Below are 18657 nucleotides of genomic sequence, written 5' to 3' on the forward strand. Positions count from 1 at the left end.
ATAAGTAAAAATAAGAACAAAAGAAAAAAAAATTATGCACTTCCAATACACGACCAATCGATAATCTTGAACAAAACGAAATTAGAAAATGGCGAGCTATTGCACTGGCTTCTTGTGGCACTTTCCGTAAATATGGATGCTTCACGTTATTATAAATTAGCGTAATTTAAACATGCATAAAGTAAGAACTAGGGGCTTACATCTGGTGAGTATGGGCTTTGTAGCGTACACCACTTTTGTATCATTAAAATTTTTAACCTTATATTTTGCATAGACTAATAATCAAATAGACTGTGGAACACTTTATTTTGGCGGACTTTGCATAGTAAAGTATGTGTAGGAGTAATGACATCTATGAAAAAGTAGCAAATAGTAGTCTAATATGCCATTCATATGCAATTTAGCCTGGTGTACATGGGTTGAAGGAAAGCGAACCGATATCATAACTAAACTCATTTCCTTGAATAATTTTTTTTTGATAATTATCAGCATTTCGAAATATTATTATTAAAATAAATGACCACGGTTTTGTGGTTGAAAAAAAAAAAAAAAAAAAAACAGGAACTTTAAAACGAGAAGCAATTGAACACAATGTTGTCACTCAAAATGAGTATAAAAAATCACAGCCCTTTCCCCCCCAAAAATCTGAAGTGAAAAAACAAGAGCCAACTAATAAACGACCAAAACGAAAATATGACAGTTAATTTGAAATTCGGTTTTACACGTGTTGGAATTAAACTTCTCCTGATGGACAGTGCATTGTATGTAATAAAATATAAGAAATAGTTCTTTGGCTCCCACTAAACATCATCTTCGGACCACACTTTCTAACCAAAATCAGGTTCTTAGCGCTACCTTGCAGGCAAGTAGAAATATCCATAACCTTCAACAATAGCTGGCCTCAATCGGATTACAGATTAATCAAGCAGACAGCTCAAATGTCTTTCACCTGGAAGAAGTCATGCAATTATATCGATCTTACCATCAATGGATCACCCATTTAGAAAGTTAAAGCACACAAAGATCTCGGATTAGTATGGGATGAGGCGCTGAGATTCCAGGCTCACCTCCTGAATACAAAAACCCGAAATGTACTCCGTTATTTGGGTGATCCCCCAGGAATTAACGGGAATCCATGATGCTGAACTGGTAAAGAAATATGTTGTCTGATGTCTCTATCCCATACCTCTCTACACAGTAACTATTTGGTCCTCTGCTCCCACAACACACTTCAACAAGTTCCTCAGTCTGGAATACTGGCTCCTCAAATGGCTCAACTGGCAGCCTGGCAACCAATACACCATTTCTATGGCCTAACTGCAGAAATCTCAGTCCCCATGAAAACAACAGATTGTGGCAGCAAACCTTCTTACACTTGCCAGACTAATTACAGGACAACTCAATGCACACCATATCAATAATAAATATTCACATAACAAGGTGCAACTTTACGACTTCTGTTTATCAGTGATCAGATCTTTATTGAAACAGCCATCTGATCTCCCTCATACTGTGCATGATGTACCTGAACTGGAACATGGGCTCAAACCACGGGAAGAAAGGAAAGGTGGAAAGATATTGAGGAAGCAATGCAAACGTTGCTATTCCGAAGGGAAACGTAAGGATACAATCTATATCTGCAGTGCTCTTACGAAGACTGCTAGATTAGGGGGATACAAGGACTAAGATTAACAGCAGCCACTGGCAGAGGAGAAAGTGATTCTTGCACTGCTTCTATTGGAATGAGCAGCAGCCTGGAAAATAAGATGCAGGATATTTCAGAGACTGCTGGGAATCATTGGGGTACAAGTAAACACATGGGTTGTGTAGGGTGGCTAAGAGGAAGAGCAGGTGCATGTATACTTGCGTGTACACCAATGCTAGGAGTCTAGTAAATAAATTTGATGAATTTGAGGTATTGCTCAAAACATCAAAGGCAGATATTGTTGGGATTTCAGAGACGTGGTGTCACACAGATATAAGGAATGCAGAACTGGAATTTGGGGAGTACAATGTCTACAGTAAGGATAGACAGGATAGGAAGGGAGGAGGGGTTATGCTATTAGTTAAGAATCACATAAAATCCAAAGAAGTGAAGCCAGTCGACATCGCTGGACAGTGCAGTGTCGAGTCAGTTTGGTGTGACATAAGCAATGGGAGATCAAAATTGAGAGGAGTGTGCTATAGGCCTAATGACTCTGATGAGTATAATAAGAAACTGTACAGAGAAATAGAGTGGGCCAGTAAATCAGAGAGTCTTATTATGGGGGATTTTAATTTCCCAGATATTGACTGGAATTTAGGGGCTGGTCACTCACACACTAGCAAGGCTTTTGGGGATTTATTGGATGATTGTTTTCTACATCAGCATGTTCGGGAGGCAACTAGAGGGAGTAATACTCTTGATTTGATTATCAGTAGTGATTCTTCATGCATTAAGAATCTGCAGATAAATGAACCACTAGGTGGCAGTGATCATAGTGTTCTGAAGTGGGATTTACTCAAAGAGCTAACTACCATCAGGGGTAAAGGGAAGGGTTATTGCTTTCGTAAAGGCGACTACGATGGACTGAGACAGTATTTAAATTCTATACAGTGGGGCCTTTTTTTACTTTTACAGTGGGATCAACTGATGATGTTACCAACAGCAAATTCAAAATGGGAAGCATTCAAAGAACTTATCTTGGAAGCTACTAGGCTTTACATACCAACTAAGAAATATTGTTCAAGGTTTAGGCGTAAATGGATGTCAGATGAACTAATGAGGCATATGGCAGAGAAGCAAAATGCATGGGATACATACAAATTAACACGTGACACAGAAGCCTATGATAGAATCAAGTTGATCTGTAACCAAGTTACAAAGGAGGTTAGGCAGGCGAAGGCAGATTACGAGAAATCCTTGGCAAGGGATGCGAAGAAAAACAGCAAAGAGTTCTTTACTTATGTAAACTCTAGAAGGAAGGGGATGAATCAGATTGGTCCACTTGATATCGATGGGTCAACTGTTGATGATCCTGCTCAGGTAGCTAACAAACTAAATGAATATTTTGCATCGACATTCACACATGAGGAGTTATTCAGCGAGGGGAATGCCAGAGGTGTATTCAACTCTGGCAGTAAGCTAGAGAATATTGTAATAACTGAGAGTAAAGTGGAGGAGAAATTGTTGAAGATAAACACAAGAAAGTCACCTGGGGTGGATGGAATCTATCCAGTTATATTAAAGGAGGCAGCAAAGGAAGTAAGCAAACCCTTAGCCATAATTATGAGAGATTCCTTGGACTCAGGGGAGGTACCCATGGACTGGAGATGTGCAAATGTGACCCCAATTCACAAAGGAGGATCAAAGGCTGACACAAGTAATTATAGACCTGTGAGTTTAACTTCTGTTCCCGGAAAATTAATGGAGGCACTGGTTAAAGAAGCACTGCAGGATCATCTAGACAAGACTTCAGTTATAGCTCAGACACTGCATGGTTTTGTTAAGGGGAAGTCTTGCCTGATCAATTTGATTGAATACTATGATGCAGTCACAAAAGAACTGGATGCAGGGAATAACTTTGATATTATATACTTGGATCTTAGAAAGGCTTTTGATACTGTTGCACATGGAAGACTGCTGCACAAATTGGAGCAGTGTGGCATTGGAGGCAAATTGCTGCTATGGATAAAGGGGTGGTTGAGGGGGAGAAGACAGAGAGTGGTAATCAATGGACACTGCTCATCGTGGACATGTTATTAGTGGAGTCCCTCAGGGTTCAGTATTGGGTCCTTTATTGTTTTCTGTATTTATAAATGATATTGATGATGGTATATCAAGCTTAATGTCCAAGTTTGCAGACGATACGAAGGTTGGCAGGGTTGTCAAGGACACTACTGACACTATGCTGCTGCAACAGGATCTGGAAAGGTTGAGCAGATGGGCTGAGAGGTGGCAAATGAACTTTAACATTGACAAATGTAAAGTACTACATATGGGAAACAGCAACCCCAGAGCAACGTATCAACTGTGGTACTACGACTGGTAGAGAATGAAAGGGACCTGGGGGGGGGGTTGTGCAGGCAGATATGAAGTTCTCTGAGCAGTGCAGATGGGCTGCAATAGTAGCTCATGGTGTATTGTCAATGATATATAGGAATTTTTCTAGCAGGGATAAGGAGGTGATTATTCCCTTGTAAAAGTCAATGGTCAGGCCACACCTAGAGTACTGTATACAGGCCTGGAGGCCTCATTTCAAGAAGGATGTAGAGCTGCTGGAACGAGTACAGAGAAGGGTAACAAGATTAGTGAATGGAACAAAGGGGTGCTCTTACGAAGAAAGGCTTAAGTTTTGCAAATTACAGTGTCTGGAGACTAGGCACCAGCGAGGTGATCTGATAGAGGTGTACAAAGCCTTGAATGGTTTGAGCATGCTCAATGCTGATGGAATTCTTCCTCCTGCTCAGAATAATCACCTGAGAGGGCATAAATTCAAATTGAGGAAAGTCAGATGTAAGATAGATGTGCGGAAATTTGCCTTTAGCCAGCAGGTGGTTGGTAGGTGGAACAGACTTCCATCCCTTGTCGTGGAAGTTGATAGCCTAAATAAGTTTAAGGCTCGGCTGGACAGGTATTTCGAACGAACAGCGGGAAGTGGTTATTTTTTATTTATGGTGAAGTGGTGGAAGTGGTTATTTTTTATTTATTTATTTTACTTTAATTTTTTTGGCTGATGCTGCATAAGCTTGCTTTCTTGCATCAAATGCCTCTACTAATGCTAATGCTAATATGAAGTGTTTGTGAAGGATCACCAGGCTATTGCTTAGATTGTGTAAACATTATACATATGTAACATTCTTACACATAGTATTTGTCATCTGTATTAGTTCGGAATGAAATAAAATGCATTTCTTAATGTTACCATGTTTTTTGTTTTATTTACATACTATATTATGTTGTTGTATCACGCGCCAGCGCGTGATGCGGAATTTAAAGCCAAATTTGACCTCCAGTGTCTATCACGCGCTGGCGCGTGAATCTCAAAATGTTTTGGAAACTGCTTACATGACACTTGAATATTGATATGGTATACCTAAAAATCCCTTATTACCAATTTTCAAGCTTTTTCGTTATGGAAACACAGTCGGCTTCTGGCGACAGTCTCCTCCTCCTGTGCCGCACTATTGACGATAGCATGCTGACACATGACCGGCAGCGAACGTGTTAAAGCTATGAAGAGCATACTTGCTTATATTCTAATGCAGGGGTCGTCAACCTTGTATTACTTACCACCCACTTTTGTATCTTTGTTGATGGTAAAATTTCCTTACTGCCCACCAGTAACTTAATTTAGCGCAAGTGCGAATTTTTAGAGGGGAGGGTTTGTAAAGAATATGCACTTAAATTTATCGTTTTATTTATACTTTATGTATAAATAGATAATTTAAGTAGATTAGTTTATACCTAGATAATTTAAATTTAATGAATTTCTGCATCTCCATTGACACAGTGCCTACTAGTGCGGGAGCTGCTTATATTGAAGAAAAAGAAAGTTAAATGTGAAAACAATAAAGTTTATTGAAATTACCTTTAATTAATGATATCCTTGAGGCTGATGCTGCGAGACTAAATATTTGATATCTGGTTCAATTTTCGTAAGGAACAAACGAAGGTTTCCTCTTTCGGTGATATTCAGATGGTTTCTCTGTTTGGTGATAATATGATTAACAGCACTAAAGTCTGATTCTACAAGATATGAGATAAGGAAAGGTATCAATAAATTAAATATCATTTTCCACATATTTGGATATAACGCAGGCATTTTTTTATTTTGCCAGTTTTTGGTTCCACCACTATCGAAATTAGGTGCCTCCGTAGCCAGGAGCCGCAGTGTGTAGCACGCGCTTCTTGATTAGACCGGGGTTCGAGCCCATGACCACCAAATAGAGAGGATGCGGAAAGGTCAGGGAATGACCACCACATATCCCCGGAACAATATGACCTTAGTTGCTAACGCTCTTAAAAAAAAAAAAAAAAAAAAACACCAATAACTATCGAAATTATATTTGCTCTCTTCATGATATTTAAGTTCTAATAGTTCTTCTTGGCAAGTTACATCAACCTCAGCAAAATTTGCAGTAAAAGGATTTATCATTCAGTCATACACCTTCAAATTATCTTTAAATCGTTTTTCCATATCCAATTTAAGTTTGTGAGGTGGCTACTGAACCTTTCAATCTCCTCTGGAGTTACATCATCTTTTATAGATGACAATTCGGGAAACTGATGAAATTCTCACTTCAAAAGATTATGATGGAGATCAAGTTTTTCCATAAATAATGACAATATTTTTGCAACTGATAAGTTATATTAGCTCCTTGAAGCTGCAAATTAATTTCATTAAATCTCTTAAAAATGTCTGCCAAATAAAAGGCATCATTCTTTACTGTTTTTAATTGTTGACAGAGACCAGCCTCATTATTACTTTCAAAAAACTGTATGACACTCATAATGCTACAAAAAGAGACTAGCATGTATCCTTTGAGAGCCAACGAACTTGTGTGTAAAAGTAACCTAATAAATTGCTCATTATTGTCCTGGCACAGCTGTCGAAACATTCTATCATCTTTAGCATTAGATTTGATCTTATTTACAGCTCTAATTATTATACTTAATGATGAATGGAGACTTGTACTTAAATGTTTTCCTACAAGTTGTCTGTGCACCACACAATGAATACACGAAATGTTTGGCACTTCTTCCTTCAAATAAGCAACAAATCCACGATAGTGACCTACCATTGATGGTGCTCCATCAGTAGCGCATGCAAGAATATTGATAACCCTTTTGTATCTGAATTAAGATTTACAGTGAATAGCATTTCTTCTTGCAATGTATTGTTTTCATCAAGGTACCGTACATATGTCATCAATAGAGCATTATTATCTGCAATGGTAGACTTGTCCAACTATATGGAAAATGAAGAGTTTTGGAGAATACTTATAAGTTTATTAAATCATAGGTATAGCTGTTGTTGTGATTGTTATGTGGTTTTTAGGAGCAGTAGCAACTAAGGCCATATTGCTCCAGGTATATGCGGTGGTCATTCTCTGACCTTTCCACATCCTCCGTATTCGGTGGTCACGGGCTTGAACCCTGGTCTAATCAAGAAGCATGTGCTACGCACTGCTGCTCCTGCCCACATGGCTACAGAGGTATAGCTTAGCTATAAGTTTATTTTCAACATTAACCGCCATTTTGTCAATGCGTCGCTTTACTGTGCTATCGCTAAGGGGAAATGTTTTTAAAACTTCAGGTATATCCTGATGCATTACTGTTGAGATAAATTAAAACTGATAATTTGCTCTGATAGAGCAAATTATCAGTTTCTCTAATATTATGACTTTTACCACTTTTTGCAATTAATTGTGATATATGATAATCTGAAGTTAGTATTAGTATTAGTAATGGCTGCATGGTGCAAGAAAGCCTATGGCTTATGCTGCACCAGCAAAAAAAAAAAAAAAAAAAACCCTGCATAAAAAAACGATAAAAAAAACAAAACCCCTAATAATTAATAAAGGAAAAGGAAATTAAACCTATGATCCTATGCGTTTCCCTCACCCAAAGGTACTATCCAGATGACCTTTGAATTTCCCCAAACTGTCAGCCTCTACCATGTAGTTAATCCATCTTCGTTCTTTGCATGTTGTTTCTTAGACTTAAATGATGCAATTATTGTTGAACGATTTTGAAATATTTTATAGATTTCTTGAAAATATTCAATGGGATTATCTTTATCTTTTGAAAGCTTTTTTTTTTTTTTTTTTTTTTGATAGTTGTTGGAGCATCGGCTTCTGTGGCCATATTGCACCTCCCAATGTTTTTTTTGCATTTTATACTCTGATCCAAGCCCGAGGTGGGATTCAAACCTGCAACCTTTGGGTTGCCAGGCAGGCACTTTACCCACCCAGCTAGCCCGGTCGGCTGAATGCTTTGTATCAAGATGTTCTCGCAGTTGACTTGGCTTCATTGGATAATGTCTTGTGGTACAGTAAACACATTGGAAGCTGTTTATTTTTAACAGATTCGATGAAACCCATCTTCAGATACTCCGGTAAATAGCCACAAGCGTATTTCTTTTTTTGAGACATGGGTTCACAATTTGTTGCACAATTTATCAACTCGTTTCAAGCCATGGACACGTGCTTACTCTCACAAATCTAACCACATACTGCCCCCCCACACCACGAAAGAGGTACAGCTCAAAGACTGAGTGATGGCCGGTGGTAAGCCCCTCCTTGTTATGCACACTAAACCTGTGCCTTTGGCTATGGAGCTCATTCGTTGCTCCCTCATCCACGAGTATACTTCGAGAAATGTCCGGTGAATTATTATCTATATTCAAAGTTTAGAGATGGAATTCAAAAGTAAATTGCAAAAGCATATTTTAAAAAGTCAAACTCGCAAAGTTGTTAGCAATGTATTCGATATATGGAGGAAGAACAAAATTTGTAACAACGGACAAAAATCCCTACCGCCCACCATGAAAGCTTGAATCACCCACTAGTGGGCGGTAGGGACCAGGTTGACGACCACTGTTCTATTGCATGGCGAATAGTAAATAAATTTGACATATTTCTTAAATCGTCATCTGCAGGCATTATAAGAGACTTGTACTTAAATGTTTTTCTGCAAGTTGTCTGTGCACCACACAATGAATGCACGAAATGTTTGGCACTTCTTCCGTCAAATAAGCAACAAATCCACGATAGTGACCTACCATTGATGGTGCTCCATCAGTAGCGCATGCAAGAATATTGTTTGCGCAACTGATGGAGTGCTGTTTCTGAGAGCATGTATATAGAAAGGACATGTTTTTTAAAATTATTTTAATGTATCGAGTAGACCAGTGGTGTCCAACCTATGGCCTGCACAGAAAGTGAACTAAAAGAGCATTTTAGAAATTCGTGCAACTGTGTGTACAAGCAGTCCAGTGCAGTCACATGTGTGCTAAATAAAGTGATGTATGTAACAATCTTTTCATACTGTGAAATTCTATTATTTTGATATAACTTGTTCACTGTATTGAATTAAAAAATCATCCAAAAGTTCCAAAAGATGAAAGTCGATTTGGAGTGTCGTGTTTTTAATCAAAGGTGGATTGAAGACTATTTCTTCATTGAGTATGATGAAAAAGCAGTGTGTTTGATGTGTAAGGAGACTGTTAATTTTTAAAGAATATAATTAAAATGACACACTGATTTCAAGCATAAATCTTATGATCAACATAAAGGAGTGTTGTGAAAAGAAGTGTTCAACATTACAAAACAAATTAAGAAAACAACAAAACACTGAAAACGTATCAGTCAAGAAATCTGTCTGCTGTAGGTACCAGTTATCAATTTGCATATTTGATCGCTTTTGAAAGTAAACTGTTCAGTGATTGTGAATTTGTTAAAAGCTGTGCAAGAAATTTGTCCGAAGAAACGAACAATGATACAAGACATTAGCATGTCATGACAAACAATTATGCAAAGAGTAGAAGATATTGGAAAGAATTTGTTCGAAGAACTTTTGGAAAGCATAAAACAAATGAAATATTTTAGTGTGGCACTGGATGACAGTACTGATGTAAATGACATAGCCCAACTCCTTATCTTCATACATGGAATTAATAATTTTGTACTAGTTGAAGATTTAGCTGATCTATAGAGCATGCACAGAACAAGTACAGGTTAAATTCGTTTTGAAATTTTTGTCGATCTATTGAAAAGTTAGGATTAAATATTAAAAGTCTGGTAGGAGTCACAAGAAGTGGTGCAAAAATTATGATTGGTGAAAACACTGGGCTTGTGGGTAGAATAACCAAGAAAATGATAGATATCAGAGCTGAATCTCCAATTGGAATTCATTGCATTGTGCATGAAGAAGCTGTGGGAATGTATTGGATCTCCAACTCATTGTGAATGAGGTTATTTCAACTGTAAATTTTATAAGATCACTATATGTTTCACTAGTTAGAAATTTAAGCTGAATACGAAGATGTAATTTTACATAGTTGAGTAAGATGGCTTAGTTGTGGCAAAGTGTTATATTATTTCTTTAAACTGCATCATGAAATTGATATTTTTATGACAGAAAAAGGAAAACCAATAAAACAACTATCAAATACGGAGTGGCTGTTTGATCTTGCAATTCTTACAGACATTTCCAGTAATTTAAATGCTCTTAATTTAAAACTACAAGGGAAAAGAAAATTGGTCTGATTTTTATGACGAAATCAAATCATTTCAGAATAAGTTTTTATTTAAATCCCAAATTGAGTGAGATAATTTAGTTCACTTTGAAGGTTGTATTGAGTTAAAAGAGAAAGATATATTTCCAAAGAATCGTTGCCTCTTGTTATTACAATTAGTTTTTGAAGAGTTGGAAAGTCAATTTGCTGATATAAGATCCCATGAAATAGACAGCTTGTTTGAGAATCATCTACTTCTCTGGCTGAAAACTACAATCCCAGCTTGAACTTATTGACCTTTAAGCCAAAATATCGTTCAAAAACAAGTATATGGACTGCAAAAAAAAACTACTTGAATTGTACAAGGCTCTCCCATCTGAAAATTTTCCGGTAATGAAAGAAGATGGCTAATTTATTCAGATCAACGTATGCTTGTGAGCAAATTGTTTAATGCACGACATCAAATAAATATTTAAAAAAGAAACAGAATAACAGATGAGCATCTTCATTGTATTGAAAATTGGAGTAAAATTTTCAAACAAATTTTGAACAATTATCTAAAAACATTTAGCCTCAATCATCTCATTAAATATTAACTTTTGTTCAGTAAATGTTAGTGTACTGTACTTAATAAAATTTTCGAATATTTTCAATATTAGGTGTATCATTATATTTATTTATTCACCTTAATATTGAAAAGCAGTGATCCTTTTCAGGTTGTAAATTTTCGAAAGTGAGTATTTGCCAACGTAAAGTATTTTTTTTTTAAAACGTATTTTTTTAAAAAACAAAAACAAGTCATATTTTTATAATTTTAATAAAATCTAAAAAATAAATTGACATAGATTTGTTGCACATAAAAGTGCTGGGAATTTGTATTTTTTATATATAGCCTGAAAATAAAAAAATGGTAACATGAAAATAAAATCTTTTTACAAGTAACAAGATATGGAAAATATAAACACACTAATTTTTCTCAAATCACTCAGTGCGGCCCGCAAAACAAATCTAACTTTCATATGGTCCTTGTACTGGATATAGTTGGCCACCACTGGCGTAGACAGTTCCTGGCACACCTGTTATCCTAGGTGGAGATACCATTGTTAGTAATACGGAACAGTCATTATGTTATTTTGTGCTGAATGACTGCTCACATAGCCCAGGCAGGGCCGGCACTAAGGGTGCATAAAGGAGGCACTTGCCACAGGCGTTGCCTAAAATAGGCGGCACGCTATTAATAAAATATGTTTTTCATTTAACATTCAATATCAAATTTCTACTTTCTCTCTATCCCAAATACAAATATCTTTTCTTATTGATTGTACTGTTAGGTTTTAACTATCTAAAATTATACCACAGCAACTGGTACAGTGATCCATAATGACGTCGAGCATGGAAATACATGTTGGTGTACCTTTAGTAGGACGACACAATTCTGGTAATCACCCTTGTAATGCTGAGTGTAGGTGTTGATTATTCAATCAGAAGTGTAGGTACGAAGGTATAAAATTTAATTACAGTAAACATTCACAACTCACCCTCCTGCATTTAAGGACATTTAAGAAAGAAATATAGTTAGGGAAGGATGTTACGTGGTTGTTTTCTATTAAGATCATTACTATAATTAACACACCACTCACATACAGTTAATAAACTGTATTATTAATGCACTATTCAGTGACATTAATAATACAGTTTATTACAGCTAATCGCCAAAACACTAAATTGAAGGTGACATTTCAGGCATCTTATCGATACCCATCATCAGACCATGCTGTTGGGGGCAGAAAATAGTCCAGATATCCAAAGGAGGCCCCTATGAAACCCCTTCCGGACCCTCAGAACCAGCCTGCACACTAACCTTGATGTTCAGAGTATGAGAGCAAAGGTCAACCCAGGCTTCCACTACACAAGAACCACCAGATCCAGGGTTGAAAACTTGGCACCATTCCATTGGCTAATGGCCTTAATCCCTATAAATTAACTGTTGGCAGTAATAACGATGCTCCCAGAAACCTGTATGCACATCAGGTTTCTGGGAGCATCGGCAAGAGGAGTCTGTCAGCAGGTAAGAATGCAATCTTTATGTATTTGGTTTCACTTAATTTAATGTTTTCTATTGTAATGTTAATTCAAACTTAATATTTTAGAGTTATAATTCACAATTAATTAACTTATATATAATTATAATTGTATTGTAATATGGGTAATTGTTATTGTAATATATTCAATTTTGTAATTCCCCCCCCCCCCCCTGAACAGCATGGTCTGATGATGGTATTGGTAAAATGCCTGAAACATCACCTTAAATGTATAGTGGTTTAAGCAATTAGTTTAATAAACTAATTATTAATTTCACGTGGTATAGAGTGGTATTAATTATAGTAATAATCTTAAAAAAGAAAATTAGTTATTTCTTTCATCTCACTTAAGTGCATCTCAGGCATCTTACCAATACCCATCATCAGACCATTCTGTAAGTGCATCTCTCGAACTGCGAAGAAGCGAATATATTTTTATCAGCGTACAAAGTGTGATTAACCGGCTCCTTTGATTTAAAAGTAAGGTCTTTATTTTTCTGTCGTAGCAGTGAAAAATCTTAAATAATTTTAAACGTGTTCCAGAGGACGTTTTACTTACATATAGTATTTGCATATGTTTGTAAAAATTAAGTGCTACATAATATTACAGAAAAAACAAAAAGATTCTACAGCAACTAGTGAGAGAACTAACTGGTGTTAACCAATAAAGTCCTAGAGTAATTCACACTGGAAAAGGGCACTATTCAAATGAAAGGGCAGAGCACTATTCAAATGAAAATGTCCACAGACCAAGCCCTGTACATAATGAGAATCCTAATATATGTCTTTCATATTGATATTAAAGTTTGTACTATCACATAACCAGACAAATTCATATTCTCATATCACAGAGCAGTAAAAGCTTCTGTACCAGTGATTTAGACAAATTTCATGCCACATGTGCCATAAAATAAATTCCAAATTCATACATTCCCCGTACCCAAAAAAATATTGTCAATAATCAATATTTAACTACCCTTGAGATGCAGTTAAATAAATTACTTAATTTATAACGTGCAAAGCAAAATTCTCTATTAAATCTGTGAAATAGCATCCTTTTTTATAAGTCCCTAAGTCAGGGCTTGGCAACCGGCGGCTCTTTGTACATATAACTGTGACTCTAACTTTTAGCCCACATGAAAAACTGAAATTGAGAATTTGGTGAGGCAAAAGGCTGCTCTTGCAATTCTACACAAATCGACGGCGATAAATGGGTTGAAAATGCAAGACCAAATTGTGTTCGATGCATGGAGCAGCTTACCAGACACACACAAATTTTAAAATATTTGCGTTTGGTTCGAACACAATATTTTAAAACACTAACTATATTAAAAATAAATCAAGAAACCGTCTGAACAATGTGAGTCTCTCGGCATGTTTAAAGGTGAAAATTACAGCATCTCGCCTGATGTTGAGAGACTCGCTCAAGAAGTTCAGCAGCAAAAGTTACATTAATTTATACCTAATTGGATATTTGTTGTTTTTTTCAATATTAATAAATAATATTTCAAATATATATTTTTTTAATAAAACACCTTCCCACTCTACTCCATTTCTTAAAAACTCCACCCCCTCTTCCCAGCTTGAGCTGAGGTGCAGCTCTTCCGATTCCCTCTTTTTTTAATTAGATCAAAAATGGTTCTTGACTCAAAAAAGGTTGCCGACCCCTGCCCTAAGTAAACGTAATCCACAGACTACAAGATCTATACATAACTAAACACAGTTTTATCTTTATTGAGCTGATGACTGACATGTTGTTAATAACTTGTGATGACCTCAGCAATCTGTAATTAGTATCACTCAATAATGGGCAAAAACTGTCCATTACTGATTGATACTAATTACATTATTTTGTTTGTGCTGTGTGACACGAAAGAAATCATAACTATATAAAAATTTTTAAGCTTATGATGATACTGCTACCTAATAAAAATTTCTTGTTTATATAGTAATCTTTTAATTCAAGGTAGTGTCTACTATTGAATTCTTTCCAGTGTTTCACTATTATCTCTTAAAACTCTCACCCATATCTATCTCATTACAAAATTCTCCTTCATTAAGTCCATACTCTTGGATGTTAGTACAAATCTTATATTAAGCACCTTCATCAGCACTAAGTCCCACAACCTAAATTATAATCATGTATTTCAGCCCATGCAGCTTCTCAGTGACTGTTTGTTACCTTTTCACATTTATCAGTTGACCCAATTTCTTTGACACCATCAATTTCAATTATTAACCTTCATTCTCATCAAGCAATGTCCGAATATTGTTTCCCTTGGCTGCCTTTAATGTTGTTCTTACCCCATTAGCATCCTATTGGGTCCAGTTTACCAGGTTCAACTAATAAATTCTATAATTTTTCCTCTATTCACAAGCTGAAAACTTGCCATAGCTGGAGCCAGAATTGCTTTCTTTGATTTTCCCACTTCAAATTTTAAAAATTTCTATTGTGCAAACAACAAAAATGTACCATCAAGTGTATGTTTTTTTAGTGCATTTTCTGTTATTTTTTTCACCCCCGCCCTAACTAGCCTACCAGTCACAAAATGTGATACTCCATTCATTTGTTGTTTTACAAAAGGGAGTTATGTTGACGTTGGGCTATGACTGCTTCGGAATTGCATCACAGTTCTTTGTATAGCTTTATCAAGGGAAAAAAAAAAAAAAAAAAAAAAACCCACACGTAAGAAACAACAAAAAGAATTGTATTCCTTTCTTTCATATGTATTGTATCTACCAACACAAAATCAAGGAAATTCATTCAATGGAAGCCACACTGGAAAAGGGAAAAAAACTGGTGTAAACCTGACCACTACAAAGTGCATTTGATAAAACAAAAAAGTTTGCTTTATTTTAATTGTTTTTAGGGAACAAAACTGGTACAGAATGCTTTGTGGATCTTTTAACGAAATTTCAATTGAAAGCTGAGTTATAAACTTCGAAAATTACATATGGGAAATAAATTCAGTCATTTTAGAATTCAAATTAAAATATAAACAAAATAACACAACAACACGAAATGTTAACTTACTATTATTTTATTGGCCACTTAGCCTACTGTAAGAAGAATCTGATATTGAACAATCTTCCGATCGATCCTAATTACAAGAGTTTCTGCCCCTGCCACTAGTAGGCAGGCCTCTACTATCTAGTCTCCATTATCGCTTAAACATGTTCACCATGAATTTATTGAAATAGGTAAACAACCTTTTATCTGTGAACAGCATCCAAAGGGTTCCTCTTTCCAGAATCCCCACAGACATCTCTAATTCTTGTCTCAAATTGACATAGATCAGAAAATTCATTATTATAAGCATCAATGTCTCTATTTCACTACAATAGCATGAACCATCTTCCCTAAGCCCCAATTGGTCAATCTTAGGGCAAGTCAGTGTCCAGTTAAGAAACCTGTATGCAAACCATATTGCAGCCAAGATTTCATTTTGGGATCTATAATTCCTACATTTAGAAAGAAACCGTAAGTTTGCCCCCCTTTATCTGTTTCTTCCCATTTTTCTTGCCATTTCCACATTATTTCAACTAAAATTCTTCTTTTTCCCTCCTTAATATCAACTTTAGAATAAATTCTATTTTCATCAGGACATGATGAGTAGCACTATCTGAGAGTAGTGCTAACACAGACCTGAGAGTAGCACTACATACTGGACAGGTATCCTCCTAGAGAGCACCTAAGGCCTATGAGGAGACAGTTCGGCATGCTCTGGTAATACCTAATAGAGCAAACCTTTGCGCTTGTATTAAATGTTTTTGGATTATTACTATAGTCACTCTATGCACCCAAGCCCCGGCAGCATAAGTTACAATTGGAACAAATAAGCATTCATCTATTAAATTTATTGCTCTTCGTTTAATGCCCCAATCTGCCCTCACAACTCTCTGGAGCTTGGCATAGAGTGCTCTTATTTTCTCTTTTAAATATTTAACTTGTTCTGTAAAGAACAACCTTTCTTCTATTTTTCATCCCAAATACTTGGTTACCTTCACATACCGAACCTCATCACCCAGAAGCCTCACGGTGGGTGATGCGGTTCATGATCAATCTACCTTTTAACAACATTGAACAGTTTTCTCTTTGGATATCAACAATCTATACCTCTTTGCCCATTCTTCCAATATACTTAAGACTTCTTCAGCCTTTCTTTCTATATGTGATCGGGCATTGCCCTTAACAACTAACACCAGATCATTCACATAGGCAATCTACCTTTTAACAACATTGCACAGTTTTCTCTTTGGATATCAACAATCTATACCTCTTTGCCCATTCTTCCAATATACTTAAGACTTCTTCAGCCTTTCTTTCTATATGTGATCGGGCATCACCCTTAACAACTAACACCAGATCATTCGCATAGGCAATGATATCTATTCTAGGTAAGTTCATATTTAAAAATTCATCAAATACAGTATTCCACGCAAAGATGCCCACCACCAAGCCCTGTGGACACTCTCTTATAATTTATAAATTTATATAAATAAATATATAAATTTAAAATTTATAATTTTCTTGTTCACTTGAGTAAACTTAGTTTTAACAATTACTTCTCTTCCTCCACAATAGTTTTTAAACACTGAAAACATCTTAGTTGAGCATCCAGTTTTACTCAATCTATATAGGGTGCCCTGCCACCAGAGTTGGTCGAAAGCACCCTTGAAATCCACAAAAACTCCTAGGGAGTACCACTCCACACCCCGCTCCACTGCCTGCACTAATGTATAGGTTAATCTTCTGTAGAATAACCTTTTTTGAAACCATATTGGTCAACTGATGCCAAGCCTTTACTTTCATATTTAATCATTATTCAGTTCATTATTAACCATTCATAAATCTTAGCCAAACAAGAGAAGGGTAATGGGTAAATACGCCCCAGTATCATTCAACATTCTATCTGTACCCTTAATTAACAATTTAATCTGTGCAATCTTCCAGCCTGATGGGAAGGCTCCTTCTTCTAAACATTTATTATACATCTTAAGCACTATATCTTATATACTCTCTTTATTACCTCCATTTCTATTTTATCAAGGCCTGGCAATTTGCTAACCTTTGTGCGGTCCAGTGCATCCGTGGCCTCTATTAAATTAAAAGGCTCTTCTGTTTCATCAGAACTATACCTGTTATTTTCCTCTATCATTTGCTTCTGCTGATCTGTTACTCTTCATCCAGAAAAAGCTCACCAAGAATCCTGTTCACAGACTCTCGCCAAGTTATTGTTTCATCATCACCAGTGCCAATAATGTAAGAAACCTCCAAGATATTCTTCTTATTAGTTAAAACTTTAAATATGGAATTCCATGGATCCTTGTCCCCCCCCACAAATTCCCTTCACTTCATAATCTTAGTCTTGTTGAAAGCTTGAACGTAATCACGCCTTAATTTTCTATATCTTCCCTTAATCACATCACTAAGTTTTTGATCAGTGTATCTCCTCACTCTTTGTAACTGATGCCTCACTTTAAAAAGTTCCCTTCTCTTCTGGTTCAACTCTGTAGACCACCAAAACATTGGCCGGTTCACATTTTTCATAACTTTCATAACAAGATTTCTGAATAATCTCAGTGAATTTCAACACTGAGATTACAATAAAAATTGAACGCCAAGAATGACAATCAATTAACTATTTAGAAAATACTGTAAGGGAGTGGGGAGCCTCAGCTTCAGACTCAACTCAATTGGAAACAATAAAATACGGGAAACTCTATTCCCAGTGATCTAAAATCACTCACCACCCAAGCTAAATGAGTAGTGGTCCCAAAGACAACTTGTGTTTAGGCTTACACTATTTCCAAGGGCACGGAAATGCTAATAGATCTCAGAAAACCTATCTTAATTTAGGCTTAAACAATTCTATTTGGGGCATGGAAATGTTCCAACTAAACTTAGGAGAGGAATTTTAAGCCCCTTCCTAGAGTTTCTGAAAAATTCAGAAAATTTAAATTAACTGAGAATCCTCGTCCCCCTACGTCACTTGCTCAATTCAGCCAGGTAGGGGATCCCCCTACCTGCCCACCCTGGACCTCGTGGAGGTATGAGCAACGACACTTTTAGAAATCAGTCTCAAGCGACGGAAAGACAAAAACTCCTGTGAACTCGCACAGAATATATGACACTCTTACTAAACAGCAAGGAAAAGATTTCTAATTGCCCCAGCATCGCCCCCGGGGAAGCTTGGCTGAGAAGCACACAGATTTTAAAACAGAATAACAAATTGACAAGGATAGCCAGTGTAATGCTGAGTCAGTCTAATATAACACCAGGAAGAACAAAAATGAGAAATGGAAACTGACTGTAATCATTTCAGGAACAGAAATAAGCTTTATTTGTGTTTGGC

Source organism: Mastigoproctus giganteus, chromosome 11, assembly GCF_048544385.1.
Source record: "Mastigoproctus giganteus isolate SK-2022 chromosome 11, ASM4854438v1, whole genome shotgun sequence".
Taxonomy (NCBI): domain Eukaryota; kingdom Metazoa; phylum Arthropoda; class Arachnida; order Uropygi; family Thelyphonidae; genus Mastigoproctus; species Mastigoproctus giganteus.